The 25,190-nt window shown below is 42.8% G+C and overlaps 1 protein-coding gene across 7 annotated transcripts in view; it reads right to left on the reverse strand.

Moving 5' to 3' along the window:
• The window catches only part of CRTC3 (CREB regulated transcription coactivator 3), a 123,366-nt gene that overhangs the window by 65,095 nt on the left and 33,081 nt on the right, over positions 1–25,190 (reverse strand). The window contains exon 1 of one of the 7 annotated variants that reach the window (XM_072800553.1): positions 3,740–3,909. The exons of the other annotated variants lie outside the window; for them this stretch is intronic. The gene's annotated coding sequence lies outside the window, so the exon portion shown is untranslated. Of the gene's footprint in view, positions 1–3,739; positions 3,910–25,190 lie in introns of those variants that run through there. 7 annotated transcript variants of the gene reach the window in all.

Raw genomic sequence — 25,190 nt, forward strand, 5'->3', positions numbered from 1 at the left:
TGGGACACCCATTTTCATGCTTTCAATGCTTACACCAGACTGCCTGACTGACCTTCTATGCTAGACATTTGAGTTTGTAACACCCAAGTTAAGCAAAGAGAGAGGAATACTACCTCAACACAAGTTGAAGATGTGCAACTAATTATTCCCCAAAATGGAACAAGTGAAAATGTAAAGAGATTCAGGGCAAATCGTGCTCAATAAATCCAAAGTCCTTTGTTAATGGTGGCTTGGTGTATACTCATAACATGTTTGAGTCTGGCATCATAGATGGCAATCTTCTCAGTTGTTGAAGACCAAACACGAAGCTGGACCATTATATCACACATGGGATGTGTGGGCAACGTGTACACACTATTATGCAGGGGCTATGTTTGTGAAACATACAAAAACAGATGTTCTTTTATGTAAATTGAGTTATATGTAAATAGTTAGCTTACCCTGAACCGAATCCCACAACGAAGTATGTTTTTATAGGAGAGCTTCTTTTAGCTAAGAACTGGTAGTTAATTTTTCTTTCTTAAACGTGGATTTTCTCACATTGGATTTGAGGATGACTCCTATTTCTCCTGAATGGGCTGATAAAATGTCTGGGCTAATTGAGTCTAACAGTTCTAATCTATTTTTACAACCCAAATCTGTTAACTCCTAAAATAAAGAGGTCTTGGTGAGGAACAACTTCTGAGGGTAAGCGGGGTGTTGATCTCAGACAATACAGCACACTCTTCCAGGGAGTGACAAACTGAAATACCTTTGTAAATCAAGAGGATGCAAACCCACAGCACACCTTTTCAAGAGCCTGTTTACCCAGGAGACAGAAGGGACAAATGACTTTGTTCCAGGATAAAAGGGAGGATTCTCTGGTAATGTGACCAATATTCACTACAGTGATGTTAAATGTACTTGAAAACACAACATTTTCACCTAGAAATCTCAGAGTACAAATACTGCCAGACTGAGCTCCCGAGGGCCAGCCTACAGAAGTGGGCTGAGGGTCTTCAGAAGGACTTCTGAAAAAAGCAGAAAGTTCTTGGAATGTCTCCTAGACTTCCTATGACACACATACTTGCTATTTACACTTGCCTCTTTTGCATTAATCCCCATGGGCCTAAATCCTGTATTGCTACTTGGACTCAGTTGGGGGGCAGAGGTGGGGGATGGTCTCTGGTGACATTTTAATTTTCTTCTCTTTCTCACTGTGGCACTAACTGCAACTCTCCCCCTGTGGTAGCTGACCTTCCTCCAAACTTTATCTGGCTTTTTAACCCACAGGGACCTGCCTTGTGATAAAATGAACTCAAGCAGGTGTTCAGTCAGGGAAGCTGGACACTGAAGTGGACCCTGAGTGAGGAAGCCTGTGAAACACTATGGTGTCATGTTCACCAAGAGCTAAGATTCTGTTATTAAAAATGTATTTCTGAGGCCCTAGGTGGTTCAGTTAAGCCTCTGACTCTTGGTTTCGGCTCTGGTCATGATCTCAGGGTCATGGAATTGCCTAGTGGGTAGTCTGCTTGGGACTCTCCCTCTGCCTCCCCCTGCTCATGCTCACTCTCCTCTTTCTCTCTCTCAAATAAAATAAATTTTTTTTAAAAATGTTATTTCTTAGGTCAACTTTAATACAAAAAAGAAGCAGAACCCTGGTTCCCTGAAGGCCAAGTAGCTCATGTTTCCTGTTCCTTTTCAAGTTGTATCCAGCTTTTACAAGGCTTGTACCCACAGAGCACATACATTTTTATGGTCTCTATTTTACACTTAATGTTGCTTTGCATACAATTTTCTGTATACTATGTAATCCTTATAGTTACTAATTCAGCAGGTACACAGTCCTTGGTTTCTCATGTTCATAAGGCCTACCCCCCATATTGTAGTTCAAAAACCATGTGATATGGAGTCAAAGCAATGGTTCCAGCTCAAAACCCCTTACTTACTAGCAAGTCACTTCACCTTAATCTGTAAGGTGGAAATGATGCTGCTGCTAACTTCCTCACAGGCTCATTGAGAAAGTGAAATGAGATGAAGTGCAAGCTGCCCTATCCCAGGGTACTGAGTGTTACTGGCTGACATGTCCCCCCCCGCCCCCATTCACAGGTTGAAGCCCAAACCCTCAGGGTGACAGTCTATGGACCCAGAGCCTTCAGGAAGGTAATGAAAGTGAAATGAGGTAGTAAGGATGGGCTCTCATTCAATAGCACTGGTATCCGTATACAAAGAGGAAGAGGGGCAGCTGGGTGGCTCAATGGTTGAGCAACTATCTACCACTGGCTCAGGTCATGAGCGGGTCCTGGGATCAAGTCCCGCATCTGGCTCCCTACAGGGAGCCGGCTTCTCCCTGCCTATGTCTGTGCTTCTCTCTCTGTGTCTCTCATGAATAAATACATAAAATCTTAAAAAAAAAAAAAAAGAAGAAGAAGAGGAAGAGACAATAGGAACATATACACACAGGAGAAAGGCCGTGTGAGGACAAGAAGAGAGGACTCACCAGAAACCAACCCTGCTGACACCTTGACTTCAGACTATAGCCTCCAGAACTGTGAGAAAATAAATGTTAAGTTCCCCAGTGTGTGGTACTCTGATCCTGAAGCCCAAGTGGACTAAGAACACTGGGCATGAAGAGGAGGATGTGTGCGCAGGTGGCTGGACTCTGGGAAGCATCTTGGTCAGGGTGAGGCCACCCTACAGGGTCCTTTTATGGATCACAAGGGCAGCAGCACTATCAGTGGTTTACCCAGTATTCTGAGCCTCCAAAAGTATCTCCACGGCACCTAGATCTTAGTTAGGCAGCCATCTGCTGCCCATACCAGGTCCCCTCTGAAAGCTATGACCTGGGGATGAATGGCTGAAAATAATGCTGGCCAGGCCCCATTACTGGCTTCAGCCAATGGCTCATGAGCAGACATGTCACATGTCTGCCCAAACAGACTCTCATACTCTTCTCCTTCTGAGAATTCCATGACCCAAATAGGGATGCTCTCTCAGCCTCAGTTATATAGAAGACACGAGGAGGAAAGCCACAATAGGTACAGTCACCAGCAGCAAATAGGAGTTAAAAAAAAAAAAAAAAAAGTTTGCTCAAAGTCCCAGAGTTTTGGGAATGGTTGTTACCACAGCAAAGCCGACTGATGTGGTAGTGACAGTAGAGAGGAGAGTCCTATTTTCCTTTCTACTTTTTTTAAAAAAAGGTTTTATTTATTTGTTCATGAGAGACACAGAGAGGGAGGCAGAGACAGAGGCAGAAGGAGAAGCAGGCTCCCTTTGGGGAGTCCAATGAGGGACTTGATCCTAGGACCCTGGGATCACGACCTGTGCCAAAGGCAGACGCTGAACCACTGAGCCACCCAGGTGCCCTGAGTCCTATTTTTCTTAAAAAGCAACAAGAGGGGTGCCAAGTCCTGCACCTGCAAATTGGTGCCAACATGTTTTGAGGACGGCCTCAGGCTTCGGCTCTGCCAAAAGCCATCCTGTTTCGGAACATGGGACCCAGACACTAAACAAAGAAGAGAAGGCCTCTGTGCTTCCATCTACAAAAGCTCCTCAACATTGCTGTCGAGGATGCCAGCACCGGACTACTCACAGGTAGACCAAGCATGCGCTAAGGGGCAACCCGACAGAGGAGGAACCTGTTTGATGGGATGTCCAACAACATTCAAAGTATTCACAGTGGGAAAAATCAGAATTTAGCTGGATTTCTTTAGCTTTTTGTTTTGGGATGGCTTAACGGTTTTTATTCTGAAATACATACCCAGATGGGAGGTCCAATGATCTCTTCAGGGCCTGTGCCAGCACAAGTGTTAACACTAGAGCCCCCTGGGCCCTGGAAAGCAGATGGGCAGGGCACACTTGGGGACGGCAATGTTCTCAGTGGCAGCCTGAGATAATGTGGGGGTGCCAGTGTTAGCAGCCTGACGGTGAAGCACCAGGAGGGCTCAAACAGGAACCGGAGTGGCAAAGGGGTGAGCTATCACATTCTGTTTCACATTGTGACCTAGTTGCCAGGTGCTATGCGTGGGAACAAAGGACCAGGGCTAATCCAAGGCAGGGGAAAGGTAGATTTTGGGCTTAAGTCACCAAATTTGAGAAAAGGCAGATTGAGTGTGGGACGTGGCCTAAACATGAAGCTTCCATGAACCTCAACAGTGAAGCACAATGAAGTGGGCTTGGGGTGGGGAATAGAGGGTCAGGGAGTTGGCAAGTAGACAGCTCCAGCTAATTCTTACCCAGTGGTTGGGCTTTGGGGGGAAGGAAACATATCTCAAGCAGTTCAAGGTACTGCTAAGAACCAGATGTCCACATACAGAGAGCCCTGGCCTCAGGCTCTCCTTACTTTGCAGAATTGCAGGCTCCTGTTTCTGAAAGTATCTCCGTGTGGATGGCAAATTGGTTCAGGTGTACAGGTATTAGGATGGCTGCTAGGGTGGGGTGACAGGGCCAGTACTCATGGAGAACTCTTTCTGAGATAAACCAGGGCGTATGAATCTTCCCAAAAGAGCACAGTTGCATTTCCAGACAGAAGTCCAGAGCCAATGGCAGAGAGTATCATGTTCTCTGAACACTCCCCAAGGGGACAGAGATTTCACTTTGGCATTCCTATGTGTGTGTGCAGACACCCATTTGCTGCCTACCTCAGATCACCTTGGAAAGCTGGAGCCTGGCATGAATGGCTGAAAACTTGCAGCTGAATTTCCTTGTCTTTTCTAGGGGAAAAGGTACTTCCTCTGATAAGGCACTGTTGATTTATCAACATGACCTATATTTGCATTAACTCGTAACAGATGAACCACATTGTTGGCATTTCATTGTTTGTGGTTAATTAGAAAGCCTAGATCTTTCCACGTGACTAATAAGCCATAACCAGATTCCTACTAAGCCCCTGTTATGAAAGGAGCTCAAGTCTGAGAATGGGAGAGCTGTTGTCAACTCAAGGAGATTATCATTATTAAAAATATCCTACAGTATATTCTACTGTTCTATATATGTTACAGTATATTCCTTACGTGTGAAGGACCAAGCAGCATTTTTTTCATGCAACAAAGATCAATTCTAGCTTATGGTGGTATTGCTATACAATGTTATTAAAAGAGGGAGAACTGTAATTTACAAATTTTCTCAAGTGAAATATGAATTTCTAAATGCTAATAGGATGACCAAGTCTTGCATTGTAAGAAGCTTTAATGAGTTTTTTTAAAATGGATTTTTAAAAAATGTATTTAAAACATATACATGGGGCGCCTGGGTAGTTCAGTCTATTAAGCATCTGACTCTTGACTTCAGCTCAGGTCATGATCTCAGAGTTGTGAGATCAAGCCCTGTGTCAGGCTCCACACTGAGTGTGGAGTCTAAGATTCTCTCTCTTGGGATACCTCGGTAGCTCAGTGGTTGAGCATCTGTCTTAGGCTCAGGGCATGATCCTGAGGTCGGGATCAAGTCCTGCATTGGGCTCCCTGCATGGAGCCTGCTTCTCCCTCTGCCTGTGTCTCTTTCTCTTTCTCTCTCTCATGAATAAATAAAATCTTTTTTTTAAAGATTATTTATTTATTTATTTATTTATTTATTTATTTATTTATTTATTCATAGAGACACACACACACACACAGAGGCAGAGACACAGGCAGAGGGAGAAGCAGGCTCCATGCAGAGCCTGACATGGGACTCGATCCTGGGTCTCCAGGATCACGCCCCGGGCCACAGGTGGCGCTAAACCACTGCGCCACCGGGGCTGCCCAATAAATAAAATCTTTAAAACAAAACAAAATAAAAAGATTCTCTCTCTCTCCTCCTCTCTCTCTCTGCCCCTCCACACCCCTGCTTGTGTGCAGGTGCTCACTCTTTCTCAAAAAATAAAAATAAATAAAAATAAAACATGCAGAAAGCCAGGATGAAGCATGTAAATGGTTCCTTGGAAAAGCCTTGATCCAGAATACTGTAACCTCAGCATCTTTACAAAGGAGTACCTAATCGGTATTCAAATAGAGACAATTCTACGTAAGGCAACTTTCAACAGCTCTACTGGCACACATGATTGACTACAGATCAAGAAAAAGAAAGATAAAACTCTTGTAAGAGCAGCATATGTTCTTCTGGAATAACACTGACAACACTAGAAATATGTCCTGGCAGGCAGCTCTAAAACAGAGGATGTGCTGAGTATGGTGTCCCTGTTACCTTATGGTGTGAGGACAGTGGGCCTGCCTAAACTAGGGGTGACTTAGGTGGCAACCTCACCCATCTCAGCAATGAACCAGGAAGCAAAGAAAGCCTCTAAGCAACAGAATCAGTTAAGAACCCCCATGGGGAGCACTCGGGGTGGGGCAGGGGGACCCTCAGGTCTTCCATCACATCTTATCTGAGCCTAACAAACTGGGCCAGTGCATCTTCCAGCCTGTGACAGATGAAAACGAGGTAGGGATGAGCAAGATGAGGGAATGGGCACTGCTGGCTCATGAGGGTGGACTTCACAAATGAAAACAAAGAGGCTGCTGACCACACCGGCCCCCCAGCTCCATGCTTTCCTTCTCCAGATGAAAAACCAGGATCCAGAATGAGGAGTGACTCTTCTCAGGGTAACACAACTATAGCAACAGGAAGATTGAATTCAGGGCCTCGAGCCTCATGCAGTGTTGGCCTCACCTTGCCATTTTGCCTTCTTGCCTAAGTGGCCTATATAAAACCAGTTGTTTTTGAGACTGTGAGTGGAATTTTGCTGGCAAGCTACAGAAAAAAGGTAAAAAAGTGAGAAATTTTCCAGATCAATATACGTTCCCCTAAATCTATTGGAAGAACTAAGATTTGATGAAAGGACACAAACCCTGCTGGGAATCTGTGACTGTCTTGTTGCATAAACAGCATACCTACAACTCGCTATTGCACCAAGCAGTATCATCTGGGGTAGGTGTCTGACCTAATATTTTATAAAAGGTTAGCTGACATCCCAAGGCTCTTTATCGATCATCCCACGCTTCCTCCTATAGAATTAAGATGCTTCCTCAGTCATTCTAAATTCCTCTGTATGCTGGAGCTCACATCTGTGTCTCTCTTCCCAGCAGGGTGGAGGTGGGCTAATGGGCTGGCTGGAAGTTTCATCTGGAAAGGGTGAGCTCATGCATGGCCTCAAGGTCACACTTAGACTCGCACTGTACTCTACAGGACCTCTAGGCTGCCCGTGACTGGGTTCGTCCTTAGTTCAGTGCTTCAATTCTTGGTAAGTGCATGAACGATTGGCCCCCGGGACTGAATGGACTTCTTCTGGGGGAAGAGTGGAGACTTAATGAGTGTGGGAAATAAGGTAGGTTCCTTGAGCTTGCAGGGCTTTTTAATGCAGGCCACAGTTAATGGAAGATGTTATAGGCCCCCTCTTTGTAAAAGGGCAAGTCTAACAAAGGGACAACTGTGCCCTTCTTGGGAACCCAGCTGGGGATCATTCCAGCCACAGCCTGTATCTCCTTTGGTACTCATGATGAAGAGATTGAGTTGTGAGGACCTGCCCGCAACAAAGAAGAGGCTATTAACTCACTGCCTTGGGGTTAAATGGACCACTTTAGTTCTACCTTATAAACCGTGTAAAAGAAAAAGGATTTCGTAGCTGGGTTAGAGACTCTACTATACTACCATAAAGTAAATAAAAATTAAAAACCCTTGGGGATCCCTGGGTGGCGCAGCGGTTTAGCGCCTGCCTTTGGCCCGGGGCGCGATCCTGGAGACCCGGGATCGAATCCCACGTCGGGCTCCCAGTGCATGGAGTCTGCTTCTCCCTCTGCCTGTGTCTCTGCCTCTCTCTCTCTCTGACTATCATAAATAAATAAAAATTAAAAAAAAAATTAAAAACCCAGCTCCTTTACAAATGTCCAGGGACAGACCTGCCCTCGCCCTGCTTCCCCTCTCACTGCAGCCCCTACCCCCTTCCTTCGCCCTCTGTGGTTGTCAGAACCAGGTGGGGCTGCGGCTTATACATGTGCCAGAGGGCAAGGTCTTGGTCCACCAGCCAGCAAAGCTCCTAGCTTCTGGGAACCAAGGGAGGCTTCTCTCTCAGCAGCATGCCAGAAGGCACCTTCTGCAGGCCAGTCTTACTCCAGCCTGGCAGGGTAATTTGGCCCTCAGAGCCCCTCAATCACCGGAGGGATGTTTTGGTTTTCGTTTGTGTGTTAACATGGAGACTGTGCCCTTTTTGACTAAATGAATTTGTGATGCAATCTCCAAAAGACCAAACGAGCCCTACTGTGAAGGTGCAAAGAAGTAACAAAGAGCAGAGCAGGCCAGAGGGGATGCTGGCACCCAACCTTCCGGCTGGAGACCTGCCCCGTCACTGTATCAGTAGCCCTTGTGTCGCCCCTTCCTCCTCCATTCTAAACAAAAGGTAAAAAGGAAGTAAAGTTATAAGATAAATGAAGATAAAAGAGTACTCTAAAAAAAATGACAGAGATAAAAGTTTGTTTTTTGACGGCAGCAAAGGTCCAGACACACACACACAAAAACGAAAGCAATCAAAATGACCTCAGAGGGCCAGGAAAAATAATCTGTCAAAAAAAGAAATAACAGCAAAGCATAAAACATGCCCAGGATGCAGAGCCCAGGGTTCACACTGGAGGCTCCTGTTGAGGAAGAGTAGATGAGATGGGTCAGTGCCCTGGGCCGGGAGAGGTAGGGATGACATCCTAGTGATGAGCGGGTTATAAGCAGTGACACCTGTTATCCTGCCCCCAGTTTCTGTGACACTGGGTTCCCATACAAGTCTGCTCTATTATTCTGTTCCCAAGTAACTGGGCATAGTGTGTGCCTCTCAGAGGTGTACAGGATGTGTACGGGGTGTAGAGAAGACACCAGAAACTCTATTTCCACTCAGTTTTCTACTTTTTGTGTACGTGATATAACAGTAGAATATATGTATATATAATTTATAAACAAAGATACCCAGAATGGGGATACAAACTCTTTTTTTGTTGCTATGGTACATGACCAGAAAGCTTAAGTGACAAAATGTTGGTACTTTTTGAAACTGGTGACAGCTATATGGGAGTTTCTTTCCACTTTTTGGATGGCTAAAATTTTCCATTGTAAAATGAAGAATTTCCCCTTCAGACCCTTGGGGACGAGTGTGGGCATGGTAAGAGCTAATGTAGACCCCAAGCCTTAAAGGCATCTTAATCTCCTTCCAGGAAATGCCACACAAGCTCCCACAAAGGAAGGAGTCTGGAGGCTGCCCACCCCATCCTCCTGTCTCTTGTGGTGTCTTTGGTGGAGGGAGGCCTTCTTGAGTACAGTCTGACCTTTAACTCTGCTGATGATATGATCATGACCCAAGAGATTAGTTCTGGGTAAACGGGGTCTGCCCATTTATTTCCTCCAGAAGAAGCTGATTTGCCTCTTACAATGATGACAATGATGTGAAGGAATTGTGGAAGCAAAGAATTGGTTTTTGCAAGGTACAACTCGAGCAGTGACAGGGCAAAGGAAGCTGGCCTGGAAGCAGGTTATCCAAGAGAGTGCCTGGCCAACTGAGTAAGGCCATAGGTGGACTCAGGGACCAAAAGGGTCAGGTGGGCACTTCAGATCAGGCAGGAAAGAGGTCAGAGCACCGGAGCCCAGCTGCATCTCGTCATGAGCCTCTGCCTACAGTAGGAACCAGTGCTGAGAAACACGCCCTACCACTGCTGACCACCCCCTTGCCCCCTTCCTTCCCCTCCTGCATTCTGAATCACACCACATACACCACTGTGATGCAATTTTGTAAGACATGTTGCTGAGTCCAGAAGAAATCTGTAATTTGGGAAGAAAAAAAAAAGCAAGAGGGAGGATAAATAAAACTGACAAAATATTGAAAATTATTGGGGGCTGGGACATGGGGGAAATGGGTGAAGGTGGTCCAAAGGTAGGAACTTCCAGGTTAAGGTAAATAAGTTCTAGGAATGCCATGGACATCACGGTGGTGGAAGTTAACAATGCCATATCGTACACCGGAAAGTCGCCGGGAGAGTAGACCCTCAGAGTTCTCATCACAAGAAAAAAATGTAACTGTGAAGTGATGGATGTTAACTAAACTTACCAAGGTGACCATTTCACAACATATCCATACAGCAAATCATTATGTTGTATACCTTGAACTAATATAATTTGTATGTCAACTATACCTCAATAAAACTGGAAAAAATATTGAACCTGGTGATGAGTATAAGGGAGGAGATGTTCATTATTCTATTCCTTACTTGATGGGTACAATTTCCAAATAAAAAAATTTAATTTTTAAAAGAGATTTATTTATTTAAGAGAGACTGGGGGTGGGGGGGCGCATAAGGCGGGAAGGGGCAGAAGGAGAGGAAGACCGAGGTCTCAAGCAGACTCCACATGAGTGCTGAGCCAGACACTGGGCTTGATCTCACAATCCCAAGATCATGATCTGAGCCAAAATCAATAGTTGGATGCTTAACCAACTGAGCCACCCAGGTGCCCTCAAAAATTTACTTTTTAGAAATTAAGACTGTGGCACTATACTAATCTAAGGGTGCCTTTTTTTTTTTAGCTTTACCTGAATAACTTCCAAAGACATGCAAGAGGTGAATTTTTTTACCACACAGCCAGCAAAAGTTATTACTAAAACGCTCCCTTTACATGACTTTAGAAGACAAAAATCAGTGTATAATTTCACAAAGGAACTAGAAAAGTATCCTGAGAAAATATTTTTTGGGGGAATAAAATAATCTGATATATTTACTTAGCAGTAACAGCACATGGCAATTCTAAATAAAGCAGATTGAGCTAAAAAAAAAAAATCCTGTTTTCGATTTCAAAGAACCTAGGCTACTTTTCCTCATCTGGGTACTCGCTCATAGAGAGGCACTGGTGGTGTCCTGTCCAGCTGCACACACAGTCACCAAAGTCAGGGACACCCAGGCAGGTTAGCTGACAGCACCAGGGCATCCGCACATCTGAGCAGCCCTGGCAGCCACGCTGGAGACAGGAGGATTGCTTTCCCAGGCCAGCTGCTCCTCTTTCATACAGCCATGCTTCTGGTAGGTCTTCCCTTACGCTGAGCTGTGGCATGTCCCTCTTGAGGGAGTCTGCCCAGGTGAGAAGTTTCTAAAACTTAGTCACTGGAAGAGGATTCTTCTCCAGGAGGAAGCAGGCTATAGGAGCAGAAGAGGATATCGGTGGGACCAAGGTCTTCATTTGAGTTAAAACTGCAAGTGAGTCTGGTTGCTGGTTGGGAGTCTCTGAGTTCACTTGGTTTGGCATTCCTTTTGTCAACCAAATAGAAAATTGGCAGAACTCATAAAGGGAAGCCTTTTTTTTTTTTTTAATTTATCTGCAAGGGCCCACCTCTGCCTACAGACAGGGGAGGGATAAAACTGACATGAGCTGCTGTCCCTCCTTTGGACAGGCTACTGTGCTTCATGTCAGGGGCAGCGCTGACAGCTCGGCTACCAAGGGTAGGGCAGGGTCAGTCCCTTACAGGATGGTGGGCCTTTCTCCAGCTCTGGCCTGTGACTGGAGGGATGAGCCAGGTTGGCTCCGCCTACGCAGGCTCAGATGGCCTCACTTCTGGGAAGAAGGAGGGAGTGGAGGGGAGGGGAGGCAGATGTCCCATTTTAATCCCAGAGCCCAGCCCAATGGAGCCTGGGGAGCTACTGAGTGGCCAGGATTGAAGTTCATAAAGCTAATGATCTGATCCTGGGTTGGGTCCCCACCCGTGCAACCCAGAAGAGAAAATGGTCATCAACCAGCTTTCTCGGTTGCTAGAAGAGTAGAAGAGTTCAGCTGTCTCAAATTAGGCATTAACACAGCCCTAAAAGAACCTATTCCTCGGTATCTGGTACCCTAAAAAGTGTACAGGGAAAACCAGCACTAGTGAACTGGGTTACTTCTGTGGGGTTTCAACATCTTGAGATGATTTTTTTGGATCTCATCTGATGTTCCACAGTGAGGGTGTGAGATCAGTGTGGACTATAAAACTAGAGGTTAAAAGTAAAGTATGTTTAATCAGTACAATAATTCAGATGTTTGCTCTAAAACCACAATGAAACTTATTGAGCAATGCTAAATGTTTTTTCTTTCATTTTCTGTATATTTTACTTATTTGTTCTTGGGAAAATTTCTGCGATCTTTTGAAAACTTCTAGAGTTCCAGGGAATAATTTTTTTTCCGTTTCTACACTTATTTTTTATTGAATAAATATGATACCTAACATTGTGTAAGTTTAAAGCATACAGCATGTTGTTTTAACACATTTTATACATTGTGATATGATTGCCAACATAGCGATATATATCACATTAAAAATTACAGTATAATACTATGTTCATCACGCTGTACATTATATCTTTATGGCTTCTTTACTACTTATGACAAGCTTGTTCCCCTAAACACCATTACTCTTATCTCCCCCCCCATCCTCTGGTCACTGACATTTTACTCTTTTACAAGTTTAATTTTTTTAGGTTCAATGTATATGTGATATTGTACAGCACTTGTCTTTCTCTGACTTCTCTCACTTAGCATAATGTGCTCAAGGTCTGTCTATGGTGTTGCAAATGGCAGGATATCCTCCTTTCTCGTGCCTGAATAATATTCCATTGTGCATACAGACCATTTATTTTTACCCATTCACCTGCTGATGGGCATCTGGGTTGTTTCGATATCTGTATTTTGGCTATTGTGAATAATGCTGCGATTAACCTGGGAGTGCAGATATCTTGTTAAAATCCCGTTTTCATTTCTCTGGGAATAATTTACAATGATTGTGGAGAGATGGAAAGTCACAGGACTGTCACTGGGATATGCCACAGCTGGGAAGGGAAGAGGCAGTATGAGGCTCTCTCAGGGTAATAATTGATCCCCTTTCTTCTTTCCTTTCCCCATAAACCAGCTTGATAACTGTTATTAGGATTTATAATAAATACTGGGTCTTCATTCTTGTTTTTGGCACAGCGCTCCTAAAAGCCTTGTAATTTCCTAAGTGATGAAAGCAACAAAGATGTCTTTTTTTTTTTTTTTTTTTTTTTTAACAAAGATGTCTTTTATTACATTAATGAGGTGACTTCTGGAACACACCTAAGGGTGAGGGCTGGTTGTCAGGAGAATCAATCACATGGTTAGAGGAATGGAACTTTCAGTGCCTCCCCACACATCCCTGGAGAGGAAAGGGATGGGAGGCTGGATCAGTCACCAGTGGCCAATGATTTAATCAATCATACCTAGTAATGAAGCCTCTGTACAAATCCAAAAGGATGGGGTTGAACACATGGACATTGAAGGACAGCAGAGAACGCAGAAGCTCTGTGTCCCTTCCTGCATGCCTTGCCCTATGTCTCTCTTCCATCTGGATGTTCATCTGTATCCTTTATCATACCCTTTTATAATAAACTGGTAAATGTAAGTACTGTTTCCCTCAGTTCTGTGAGCCACTCTACTAAATTAACTGAATCCAAAGAGGGAGGCAGTCATAACAACCTGACTTGGAGCCAAGTTGTAGGTAAGCTGGGGATGTGGACTTGCAATAGCATTTGAAGTGTGTGCATGCAGGGGGCGGGGAGCAGTCAGGTGGGACAGAACCCTTACCCTGTGGGATGTGATGCAGTCTCCAGGTGGATGGTGTCAGAAGGTGTCAGAGCTCACTCAGCTGTAAGAGACTTGTTCCCTGGTGCCCACGCTGGAATTGGGTGCACGACCCTTAACCGCCTACACAGTTAGGCTGTGGCTAAGAGGGCTAGGCAGTGCCAGGCCAGGGTCCTCTGCCCTGACCCAAATCTGGGACTGTCCACTCCTCCAAAGGCTCTGGTCTCCCGTAGGGAAGAGGAGAGAAAAGGCAAAGATCTACAACTCACAGTATAAAGCAAGAGTTTGCTTCTTAGTGGTTCTTGGATGCAGAGGAAAAGAGAAATCACAGACCATTAGAGCCATCACCAATTAAAAATTCAGGCTCTGCCAGAACCATCGCTTTTAAAGATAACCAACCAGCTTAGATCAAATGATCTGAGTACATAATATGTTTACATTCTTAAATAAGAAGATATGAAGATGACAGCGAAGAGGCAACCTCCCACTGTTGTTCTTCTACCTGATTCTCACCGCCTGGTGGGTAACTTGACAATTAGCTTCTTGTGAGTCCTTCCAAACACGGATTATGCGTGCACAGCAAATGAGAATATGTATTACTCCTGCTCTTCCTTTTTTACACAAATGGTGACATACTAGTATGCTTCTCTGTACTTTGCTTTCAAACCTAATCTCCAATTAAGTCCCTCACTCAACCGGATTCCAATTACTTAGTTCTCTGAATTCTGAAAATATAAGAATAGCCAATTAAAGATATTAGAAAACTCAACAAAATGAAAAGCCAAAACTGTCAGAGAATATATGCCAGCATTATAACGGGACCACTCCCTTTTAGACCATTCACGTTGGCCAGTTTCTCTAAGTCCTTATAACCACCTCAATGTTACCTCATCCTCAAAGAGGATCCCAAATTTTTGGCCCTCTACTGGTTCATCCATATATATAGTCTATGTCTTCTCTTCTTTGCAGCCAAACTTCCAGATGACAGGGTTACTGCCATGACTTCCTTACCTTCACTCATCCCAAGGCCCCCTACCCATCTATTCTGCTGAAATGTCTCTTCCCACGGTAACTGTGGACTTTCCTTGTTACTAAATCCAATGGTGTTTTTCAGCTCATAAGTTACTCGACCTCCCAGTAAGTAATTTCCTTCTGAAATTAGTGTCAATTCACTCTCTTTTAAAACCGTTCTTCGGGCTTCCTGCAACTCCTCCTGCATCTCTGGATGTTTCTTTCCAGTCTTCACTGCAGACTCCTGGACTTCCTGAGCCCCCCTCTGTACGCTGAGGCTCTTCACAGCTGTCCTGCAACTCCGTCTCTGGCCCCTCTCTCCAAGGCTTCAGAACTGTGTATCCAAGCCCAGCGGACAACTCTTCTTGAAATGCCCGCAGGCATTTCAAACTCAACATGTTTGGAAGTGAATTTGTCATCTTCCTCCAAAACCAGCCCAATTTCATCTGTTTTGAATCTCTGGGAATGGCACCACCCAGTTGCTTAACCCAGGACGCTTGGGTCATCCCTGAGAGCTACTTTCCCCAAACCTCCCCATCCCAGGCATCTCCAAGTCTGGCCACTCTAACCTTTTAAACACCTCTCAAACCCACTACTGTCCTCCATCCCTGTCTCTCCACTTCTGTCAGGATTACTGTAACAACCTTGTAATTGGTCTTTTGTCTCTAATCTTGTTTCCTCCAACCCAGTTTCCACACTGTAGTCAGAGTAATCTTCCTAAGATACAAATCTGATCACATTATTCAGCTGCATAAAACCCATTAATGACAGGATTTTTTAAAAAAGATCTTTGCAAGCCGATTTTAAAGTTCAACCAGAAAAGTAAACATGCAAGAATAGCCTGGAAAAATCACTGAAAAAAAGCATGAGAGTGAATTAACCCTACCAGAGTTTCAATACAGAACATAGCGCTACAAAAATCAGTTCCAACAGTGAGATTCTGGTGTATGGATAGACACATAAGCCAATAAAAGAGAATAGGAAGTCTCAAAATATAACCAAAACATGTGGGAATTTAGTAGATGATAAAAGCGGCATTTTAAATTAGTGGAGAAAAGATGATTATTCATAAATGGTGTTGGGACAACTGGCAAGCAAACTGAAAAAAAATGAAGTCAGAGCCACACTGCATGCCTTATATTAGCATAAGCCCTTAAAGGATCAAAGATTTTTTTTTTAATTTTTATTTATTCATGATAGTCACAGAGAGAGGGAGAGGCAGAGACACAGGCAGAGGGAGAAGCAGGCTCCATGCACCGGGAGCCCGACGTGGGATTCGATCCCGGGTCTCCAGGATCATGCCCTGGGCCAAAGGCAGGCGCCAAACCGCTGCGCCACCCAGGGATCCCAGGATCAAAGATTTTAAATCTAAAAATGAAGGCATAAAGGATTAGAAGAAACAAAGAGAATATAGCATGACAAAAAAAAACCTAGAAGCCATTTAAAAACATTAAACTTTGCTGCATTAAAAAAAAAAAATGTGGATGTCTGCATGGAAAAAGAATCCACCATAAAGAAAGCCAAAATACAAATATTATAGAGTAATGTCTACTTTTAGTAATACATAGAGAGCTCCTAAAAACACCAGTAGGAAGAAAGATCAACCACCCAAAGAAATTAAGGTTAAAAGATACAGACTGCTCACAGTAGAGATAATACAAATGATTCATAAACATGGAAAAAAAATACCTTACTCATAGTAAAAGAAATGCAATTTAAAACTACACAGAAACATGATTTTTCATCTGTGACACTGACAAAGATCAAATAGTTTGATAAAGCACGGAGCTGTGGAGGATGTGGGCAAACAGGCACTCTCATACATGGCAGATAGGGATGTAAATTGGTACAACTTCTATGGAGGAAGAACTGACACAATTAACCAAAACTATAAATGCATACACTCACTGCCCCACTTCTGGAAATGTTTTCTTGCAGTTTTATCTGCATTTGTAGAAAATTATATGTATACAAGCCTGTTCATTGCAACACAGTGTGTAAATTTCTTTAAAGTATGTAAACAACTTAAATGTTTACAATTAGGGAACACCAAAGTTGAATAACTTACGGTAGATCCATTAACAATACTACTGACTACTCAAAAAACAACAATAACAAAAACAAATCTAAGAATAAGGATGTTGTTTGTGAGCCTATATGGAAAGATCTCCAAGATCTATTAGGTGAAAAAAGCAAGGTACAGAAATATATATGATTAGCTACGTTCTGGGTAAAAGGGTGGGATAAAGTGGATTATAAATTCATATTTGCTGATACTACATAAAATATTTCTGAAAGAATAAACAGATACAGTAATAGTGATTGCCTTTAGAGAGTGAACTAAGTGTCTAGAATAGAGATGGAAGGCATATTTTTCATACTTTTGATTATCTTTAATCTTTTTTTTAAGATTTTATTTGTTGGGATCCCTGGGTGGCTCAGCGGTTCAGCGCCTGCCTTTGGCCCAGGATGTAATCCTGGAGTCCTGGGATCGAGTCCCACGTCAGGCTCCCAGCATGGAGCCTGCTTCTCTCCCTCTGCCTGTCTCTGCCCCTCTCTCTCTCTATCATGAATAAATAAATAAAATCATTAATAAAAAAATAAAGATTTTATTTGTTTATTTGAGAGAGAGCACAAGCAGGGGAGGGAGAAGCAGGCTCTCCACTGAGCAGGGAGCCTGATGCAAGGCTCAACCCCAAGACCCTGGGATCATGACCTGAGCCGAAGTAAGACACTTAACAAACTGCCTCCCAGGTGCCACAATTATCTTTGATCTTGAACCACATGAATATATATATATATATATATATATATATATATATATATATATTTACACATACACACACACAAGGAAAGAGAATCCATCATAAAGCCAAAAGACAAATGTAATAGATAAATGTCTACTTATATACATGTGTGTATATGTATATACACAAATATCATAGATAAATGTCTACTTTTATATACGTGTGTATATATGTATACATATATATATTCAAAAAATATTAAAATTGAAAACATGTTATAAAGCCACAGTAACTATACTGATGTGGAATGGACAGAAGAATAAACAGTCATATCAATGGAACAAAGCAAGAAAACAGAAAGAACCATGTAAAAATTAAATTATTCAACAATTGAGATAAGAGACTGGTCATAGAGGACAAGAAGTCAGATCTCTGTCTCAAATCTTACATCAAAATAAATTCCAAAGCAGGGCGCCTGGCTAGCTCAGTTGGTAGAATGTGTGACTTTTGATCTCAGGATTGTGAGTTCAAGCCCCACGTTGGGTGTAGTGGTTACTTAAAAAATAAAATATTTTTAAAAATCATAAATTCCAAAGTAATAATGGTATTAGAACAAAATATGAATTGAATAAAATGGATGTTTAAGGATTCGAAGAGTGAAGGTCATTCTGAACATACGACTCACTCAAAAAAATAAACAAACATACAACAAATTATAATAGATGCCACAAAAAAGACCAATACATTTGTCTCATAAAAATTAGAACAGAAAAAAAATTAGAGCAGAAAACTCCCAAGTAAAAACGACTAAATGGAGAGAATATCTGGAATATATATGGCAGACTGTGGTGGAAAGACTCTAAGGGGTCACCCGATGACCTGTTACCTGCTCCTAATTTATAGGATATCATGATAGTGATGGAATATTGCTCCCATGATTCTGTTATGATATTCATAAGACCCTGTCTTGTTAGCAGTGGTGCTAGAGAGACTCCTCTTCAAGAGCCTGGAAGAAATAAGTTGCCCTGAAGTAGGAGGCTATGTTGGAGAAGCCCATGGGGCAAGGAAGTACAAGTGGCCTGTAGGAGTTAAGGGAGGGGGATCGTCTCAAGAAATGATGCTTTTGTCCTGCAACCACAGTAACATGAATTCTGACAAGCACCTGAAGGAGCCTGGAAGCATATTCCCAGCTCAGCTTCTAAGAGGACCACAGCCCCAGTCAATATGTGGACTAAGCCTGGGAGACCCTAGAGTAGACAGTCCAAGTAAGCCATAACCAGACTTTTGGCCCACAAAAACTGTCAGATGATAAACAGTATTTTTTTTTTTTTACTTGTGGTCATTTGTTACATAGCAATAGGAAACAAACACACACAGAGACAAATTTCCTTAATATATAATAAAGACTTTTTACAGGCCAATAAAAAGATGAAGTACTCAATAGAAAAAGTGGCAAAAAGAGGCACCTGTGTGGCTCAGTCGGCGAAGCATCTGCCTTTAGCTCAGATCATGATCCCGGGGTCCTAGGGTTGAGCCCCAAGTTGGGCTCCCTGCTCAGTGGGGAGTCTGTTTCTCCCTCTCTCTCTGCCCTTCCCCTGCTTGTGCTCTCTCTTTCTCTCTCTCTCTCTCTCTCTCTCTCTCAAATAAATAAAATCTTTAAAAAAAAGATGGATACAACTTGAACAGACAATAGACATTTCTCTAAAGATGATACACAAATGGCCAACAAGCATATGGAGAGACGCTCAGCATCACTGATCATTAAAAACTGCAAACCAACCTCAATGAGGTATTACCTTACACACATTAGGATGGGTACTACCCTTCCCCCCAAGAAAAAGCAAAAAAATAATGAGTGTTGGTAAGGATATGGAGAAATTAAAACCTTTCTGCTCTGTTAGTAGGAACATAAAGTGGTATGGCTACAATGGAAAACAGTATGGTCACTCTGCAAGAAAATGGAAAATAAAATTATCATATGATCCCACAGCCCTGCATTTGGTTATATACCCAAAAGAACTGAAAGCAGGATTTTAAAGAAGTATTTGCATGCCCATCTTGACAGTAGCATTATTCATAATAACCAAGACATGAAAGCAACTCAAACATTCATTGATGGAAGAACAGATAAACAAAATGTGACATATGCATACAAAGGAATACTATTCAGCTTTAAAAAGGAAGGATATCCTGTCACATGCTTCAACATGGATGAACCCTGAGTACATCATGCTAAGTCAATGAGCCAGCCAGAAAAAGACAAGTACTATGTGATTCCACTTATACGAGTTACACAGAAGAGTCACATTCAAAGACAAAACACAGACCAGTGGTTGTGGGGGTGGGGAGGGTGTAAATGGGGAGCTGTTGTTTAATGGGTACAGAGTATCTGTTGTACAAGATGAAAATGTCTAGAGATAAGCTGTACAACAATGTGAATATACTTAACATTACTGAGCTGAGTAATGTTAGCTGAGCTACATTTAAAAATGGTAACGATGATATATTGTATGTGTTTGGGGTTTTTTTAAGATGTTATTTATTTATTCATGAGAGACACAGAGAGAGAGGCAGAGACATAGGTGGAGGGAGAAGCAGGCTCCCTGCGGGGAACCTGATGCAGGACTTGATCCCAGGACCCCCGGATCACAACCTGAGCCAAAGACAGATACTGAACCACTGAGCCATCCAGGTGCCCCAAATTGTATGTGTTTCTTACCACAAGGTTTAAAATGAGTATACTCTGGGGTGAAGAAACACACCTCTTGCAATACTGTTGGGAGCCAAAAATGTTATCTCTATAGTGAATGATTTTACAATATCTACCTTAAATTTGAATATGCAAACACTCCTACACAGTTGTTTTACTTCTAGGAACATATCCTACAGATACCTTACAGAAATAATCAAAGATATATGTAACAGGAGTGCTCACTGCAGTGGTCTTCATAACAGTGAAAAGGCAGACCCAGTCTAAATGTCCCGCAGTAAGAAACTAGTTAGGTGAATAATGGGAGAGCTATGTGAAGGCATAGGATATAGCCATTGAAAAAAATATGTATCTTTATAAACTAATTGGAAAAAACATCCAAGATGCTCAAGTGTCGTTTTTATGGTGGGAGTTATTTAGCATGGTAAGCTTCATTTGTAAGAAGAGAAAGTATGTGCGTATGATATATGCTTGCATATACACAGGAAACTTCTGGAAAGGTGCTAAAGAAACAGTAGGTACCTCTGAGGATTAGGATTGGGGGAGGATGTGAAGGGGATAAAGGGAAACTTGTACTTTTCATTTTGTATGTTTCTGTATTATGAGTTTTTGCAACAAACATGTATTACTTTCAAATAAAAAGTTAATTGGTGGGGGGCGCCTGGCTGGCTCAGTTGGAAGAGCCTGTAACTCTTGATCGCAGGTTTGTGGGTTCGAGCCCCATGCTGGCTGTAGTGATTACTTAAAAATCTTAAAAAAAAAAATTTGGTAGAGTATAAGTGAGAAAGCAGGCAAGCAAAAAAATAAATATTTTCCAATAGTTTTACATTGGCTTGAAAACAAAATCTAAATTCCTTAATAAAAAAGTAAGGTCTTTCGTGATGTGGTTCCTACTTCAACCCCCGGCCCCGGCCCTCACCACCCACACCTCACTCATCTATGTTCCAGTCTCACCCAACTTCCAGTTCCTCAAACAGGACATACTTTTTTGCCTCTCAACTTTGCCAAATGCTGCTGCTTTTGCTTAGAACACTGCCCACTCCAACCTTGAGTTATATGCCCTCAGGTCCCAGCTTAGACATCTATTCTTCCAGGAAGTCTTCCCTAGTGCTCCCCCTGCCACCACCCCCAACCTCAGTCAAGCACCACTTAGATGCATTTGACCCAAGCTCTGAACTCCTCTACCCTGGGTTTATCACATGGTCTCACAATGACTTGTGAAAACATCCGTTTCTCCCACTGAAGTTCCACCATGCCGTGATCATGCCTGGATGGGCCACTGTCCTATTTCAGCATCAAGCACAGTGTCTGACACATAGATGGTATTCAGTAATTATTTGTCAAACTGGACTTTTATTGCAAAGGAAATATAAACACATCATAGACAACTGAGGAGAATAGGAGGAGGAAGGTGGAATTATAATTCTACCATCCAAACACATCCACAGTGTTCCTCCAGGAGCTATGTTCCCTGGGCATGTTTTTTCATAGCTGTATTCCCAAGCTAGACATTTGGACAAGACCCTCGGGACATAGTCATTTTGGTTGGAGAACATTTTGTTGCACCGGGTCAAAATATGAGGCTTTTATAAGCCAAAGTAAAGATTACTGTTTTTATAATCAAGTAATGTGTACAACAGACCACAGGCATCACAGACCCTTTCCCATCACTAACCTACCTCTCATTCCTGGGGACTTTTTCACTTTGTACTTACTAATTAGTTTACAGCCTGTGGGTTGTTTTTAAAACTTACTGTTATACCCCCCAAATTATCATTATAAAGAAGTATTAGAACATTAATGTCTCATATATATTACTGAGAAAATTGTTAAGAATTTCATCGAGGACGCCCCTAACAGCGGTGTAAAGAGTAGTTCAAGAGGAAGAGATCAAGTAATGCCTGTATATACCTTTCTGTCTCCCTACGGAGGGTCTACCCAGAGAAGGTTGAATTGGAAGAGAAACCCACATAAGATCCAAGTGAATCCTCAGAGCCCTGGCCCCCTCACTCCCTGCAGCCTTTACCCCGCCCAAAATTAGAGGTTCTCACAGGGGACAAGACCCAAGCATGGGATTACATTCTGTGTTTTGCTCACTGCTAGATTTTTTTTTCTTTTCCTTCCCCCCACCCCCCTTTTCCAGCTCCATGAAAATAAAAAGTAGTCTTAGAGCAGCATCTGTGAGAAAAGCCCTGGAGACAAACCAGCTATGTCCTAGCAGCTGTATAAAAAACCTCAAATGCTTTTTTTGCTCTACGTTTCCTCAGATACCTGCACAGCCTTTACATTCAAAATTTTCAACTGAGCAGATATGATATTTTACTCAAATCAATGATTCACAATGAAACATAATCCTGTAACATTATCAGGCCTAAAGTTTTCTTTTCATGCCCTGGAACACTTTCTCAAGATAGAGCACCGTAAGTAGGATTCATCAAAGAGTAAGAATATTTTAGGGGCACCTGTTCATTCAGGGTCATGAGATCAAGCCTCGTGTCGGGTTCTATTCTGGGCATGGAGCTCAGGATTCTCTCTCTCCCTTTCCCCTGTGCTCCCATCCCCCCACCCCACACACGCTTTCTCTAAAACAAATAAATACATCTTTTTAAAAAAAGACATCTTGGGATACCTGGATGGCTCAGTGTTTGAGCATTTGCCTTCAGCTCAGGTCGTGATCCCAGGGTCCTGGGATCGAGTCCCACGTCAGGCTCCCCCTAGGGAGCTTGCTTCTCCCTCTCTCTGTGTCTTTCATAAATAAATAAATAAATAAATAAATAAATAAATAAATAAATAAATAAATAAAATCTTTATACATAAATAAGACTATCTGAATATCCTTTACACTAAATATCTTTACTCTTCATTCCTAAACTGCTTTCAGGAAGACGTGTATCAATTGACGATAACTGTACGAATATATACGAGAGCAAATTTCATCACCTCTTGACCAGCACTGAGTGTTAACTCAAAATTTTTTCCTCAATTGATAAGCAAAAAGGCTAAATTATTACTTGGATAACAATTAACCTTTATTGGCATCCACAGGGTTCCAGGTACAGTACCAGGCACTTCATATATGTCATCTCATGGAAGCATCACAACAGCCCTGTGAAATGGTACTATGATTATCCTCACCTTATGTTCCTGAATGCAGAGCTCATAAAGAGCGGAAGAGGCTCTGAACCCAAGCTGTCTAAACCCTGTGCCCACACGCTAACCACTCCTGCCTCTGGCATCTCATTATTGTATTAATTCATGTGTCATGGCTTATAGTGACAGCAAACATATTCCCAGAGATTTCTTTGCTGGGTGAAATTTCTATTTTCTGATTTTTTCTACCCATGGCAAATACTAGCAAGTCCAAAGGCTCTAAGATAGCTGCCATTTCAGAGCCAAGGTTTTGACAGTGGGCAAGACAAGGTTTATAGTAAAAGCAGATCAGAATCCAGAAAAGAATGTCCACAGTAACTGCAGAGACAAGTCTGGCGGCCTTTGCAGCCTGCCTTTACTCAATGGCCGGGATGGTGAGTTCCACGGGCTTTAAGGCCAGACGCAGAGCAAAGAAAACCAAAGAAGATGGCCAAGCATGTGATCCTCTGAAGGCTTCAGAAGTGCCTACAGAACTATTCCCACTGCACTCTTGTACATGAAGGCAAGACAGCAGCTAGTAGCAGCCCTAATGATGTCACACGGCTAACAGATGAAGAAATCAGGAAATGATTTCTTTTTTTCTTCAAGAAATACTCTGGCTGAATTTCCTTAACAGGTTTCAACTTCTGCATTCAGAGAAAATAGTTCTGTTTGAGCAATTCAACAAAAGAGCAACAACAAAAACAAACAAACAAAAAAACCCTAACCAGAAGGATAGCTAGTAGTCACAAGTGTGAACTCCAGAATCAAAGAGCCCAGACTTGAAATCTGGCTCTAGCCTGGCTGAGTGATCCAAGAAAGTTGCTTAATCCCTCTTAGCTTCCATGATTTCTCCCATAAATAGAGACAGTAATGGTACCTACCTCTGGGGGTACCAGGAAAGTGAAATAATGTTATCAAAGTACTTAGCCATAGTGCATGGTGCCTATTTTCACCAACAATGGGAGTGGAAGAGGTGATAGCAGCACTTATAATAGTAGAGGTAATCTCGTTTGGAAGGAAGGGAGGGAGGAGAGAGAGGAGGAGAGAGGGATGGAGGGAGAGAAGGAAAGAAGGAAGCAAGCAAGCAAGCAAGCAAGGAGTAAATTTCCTTTTCCAATGCATTCAGAAACAAAGGGCAAATGTGTTGGTCAAATGGTATGAAGTGGCTAAAAATCTCCACACTAAGTAAGCAGATTTTGATTCTAGCACCAGACACTTATTATCCTAGCTGAGTAACATTAAACTAATTACCTAATTTTTCTTGCTTTCAATGTTCTGACCTATAAAGTGAGAATATTACATCAAAAGAGCTACAGGGTCTCTCCTGGTTCTAAGAATTCTGATTCATCTGCCAGGGCGAGTAGTCCTGGAAAGATCTCTGTTCCAAATTAGAGCCGTCCATTATTGGCAGAAACCCAGGAGAGGCTGTTTTGCTTCCCATAAATGTTTCTCCTTTAATATTCTCACTGCTTTGTTTTGAGTTACACTTTAACTTACCAGCCAGTTTAAACCTTTTAAATGATAGCTCTAACTTAATTAATTCTACATTAACGCCCAAAACTACTGAGAGACTGAACAGGCACAGGCTCGTTGAAAGCATCTCTTGGGCAATTTCATGAATGACAAGATGGCAGGTGAGAGATACTGGGAAGATGTGACACAACCTCTAATTCAACATTGGATCCCCAAGCTCTGGAGGCCACAGGCATCCTGGCAGACTCAGTGGAGGACGAGTCACAACCTGTGTGGCCATGCCTGCTCTTGTTGCCTCACCCCCCACCCCCTCCACGGACTCTGATTTCTTGGAACCCACTGGCAAGCTCCTTCCTCTCCACACGAGCCCCCTCTCCCAGCCTGGCTTCAGTGTCCTGACGCAGGCCTCGCCTGACCAAGTTCCAGGGTGAAAAGTCCTAGTCCGGAGGGGAGCAGGGCTAACCTAAAGGAGAGATTTCCTCGACAGTCAGGCAAGGTCTAAATCAGGATATGAGTAGCACAAAGATGGCTCATGTGGCCGAGGGAGAAAACAAACAGAGCATCATCACATTGGATGG

Source organism: Canis lupus, chromosome 2, assembly GCF_048164855.1.
Source record: "Canis lupus baileyi chromosome 2, mCanLup2.hap1, whole genome shotgun sequence".
NCBI lineage: Eukaryota > Metazoa > Chordata > Mammalia > Carnivora > Canidae > Canis > Canis lupus.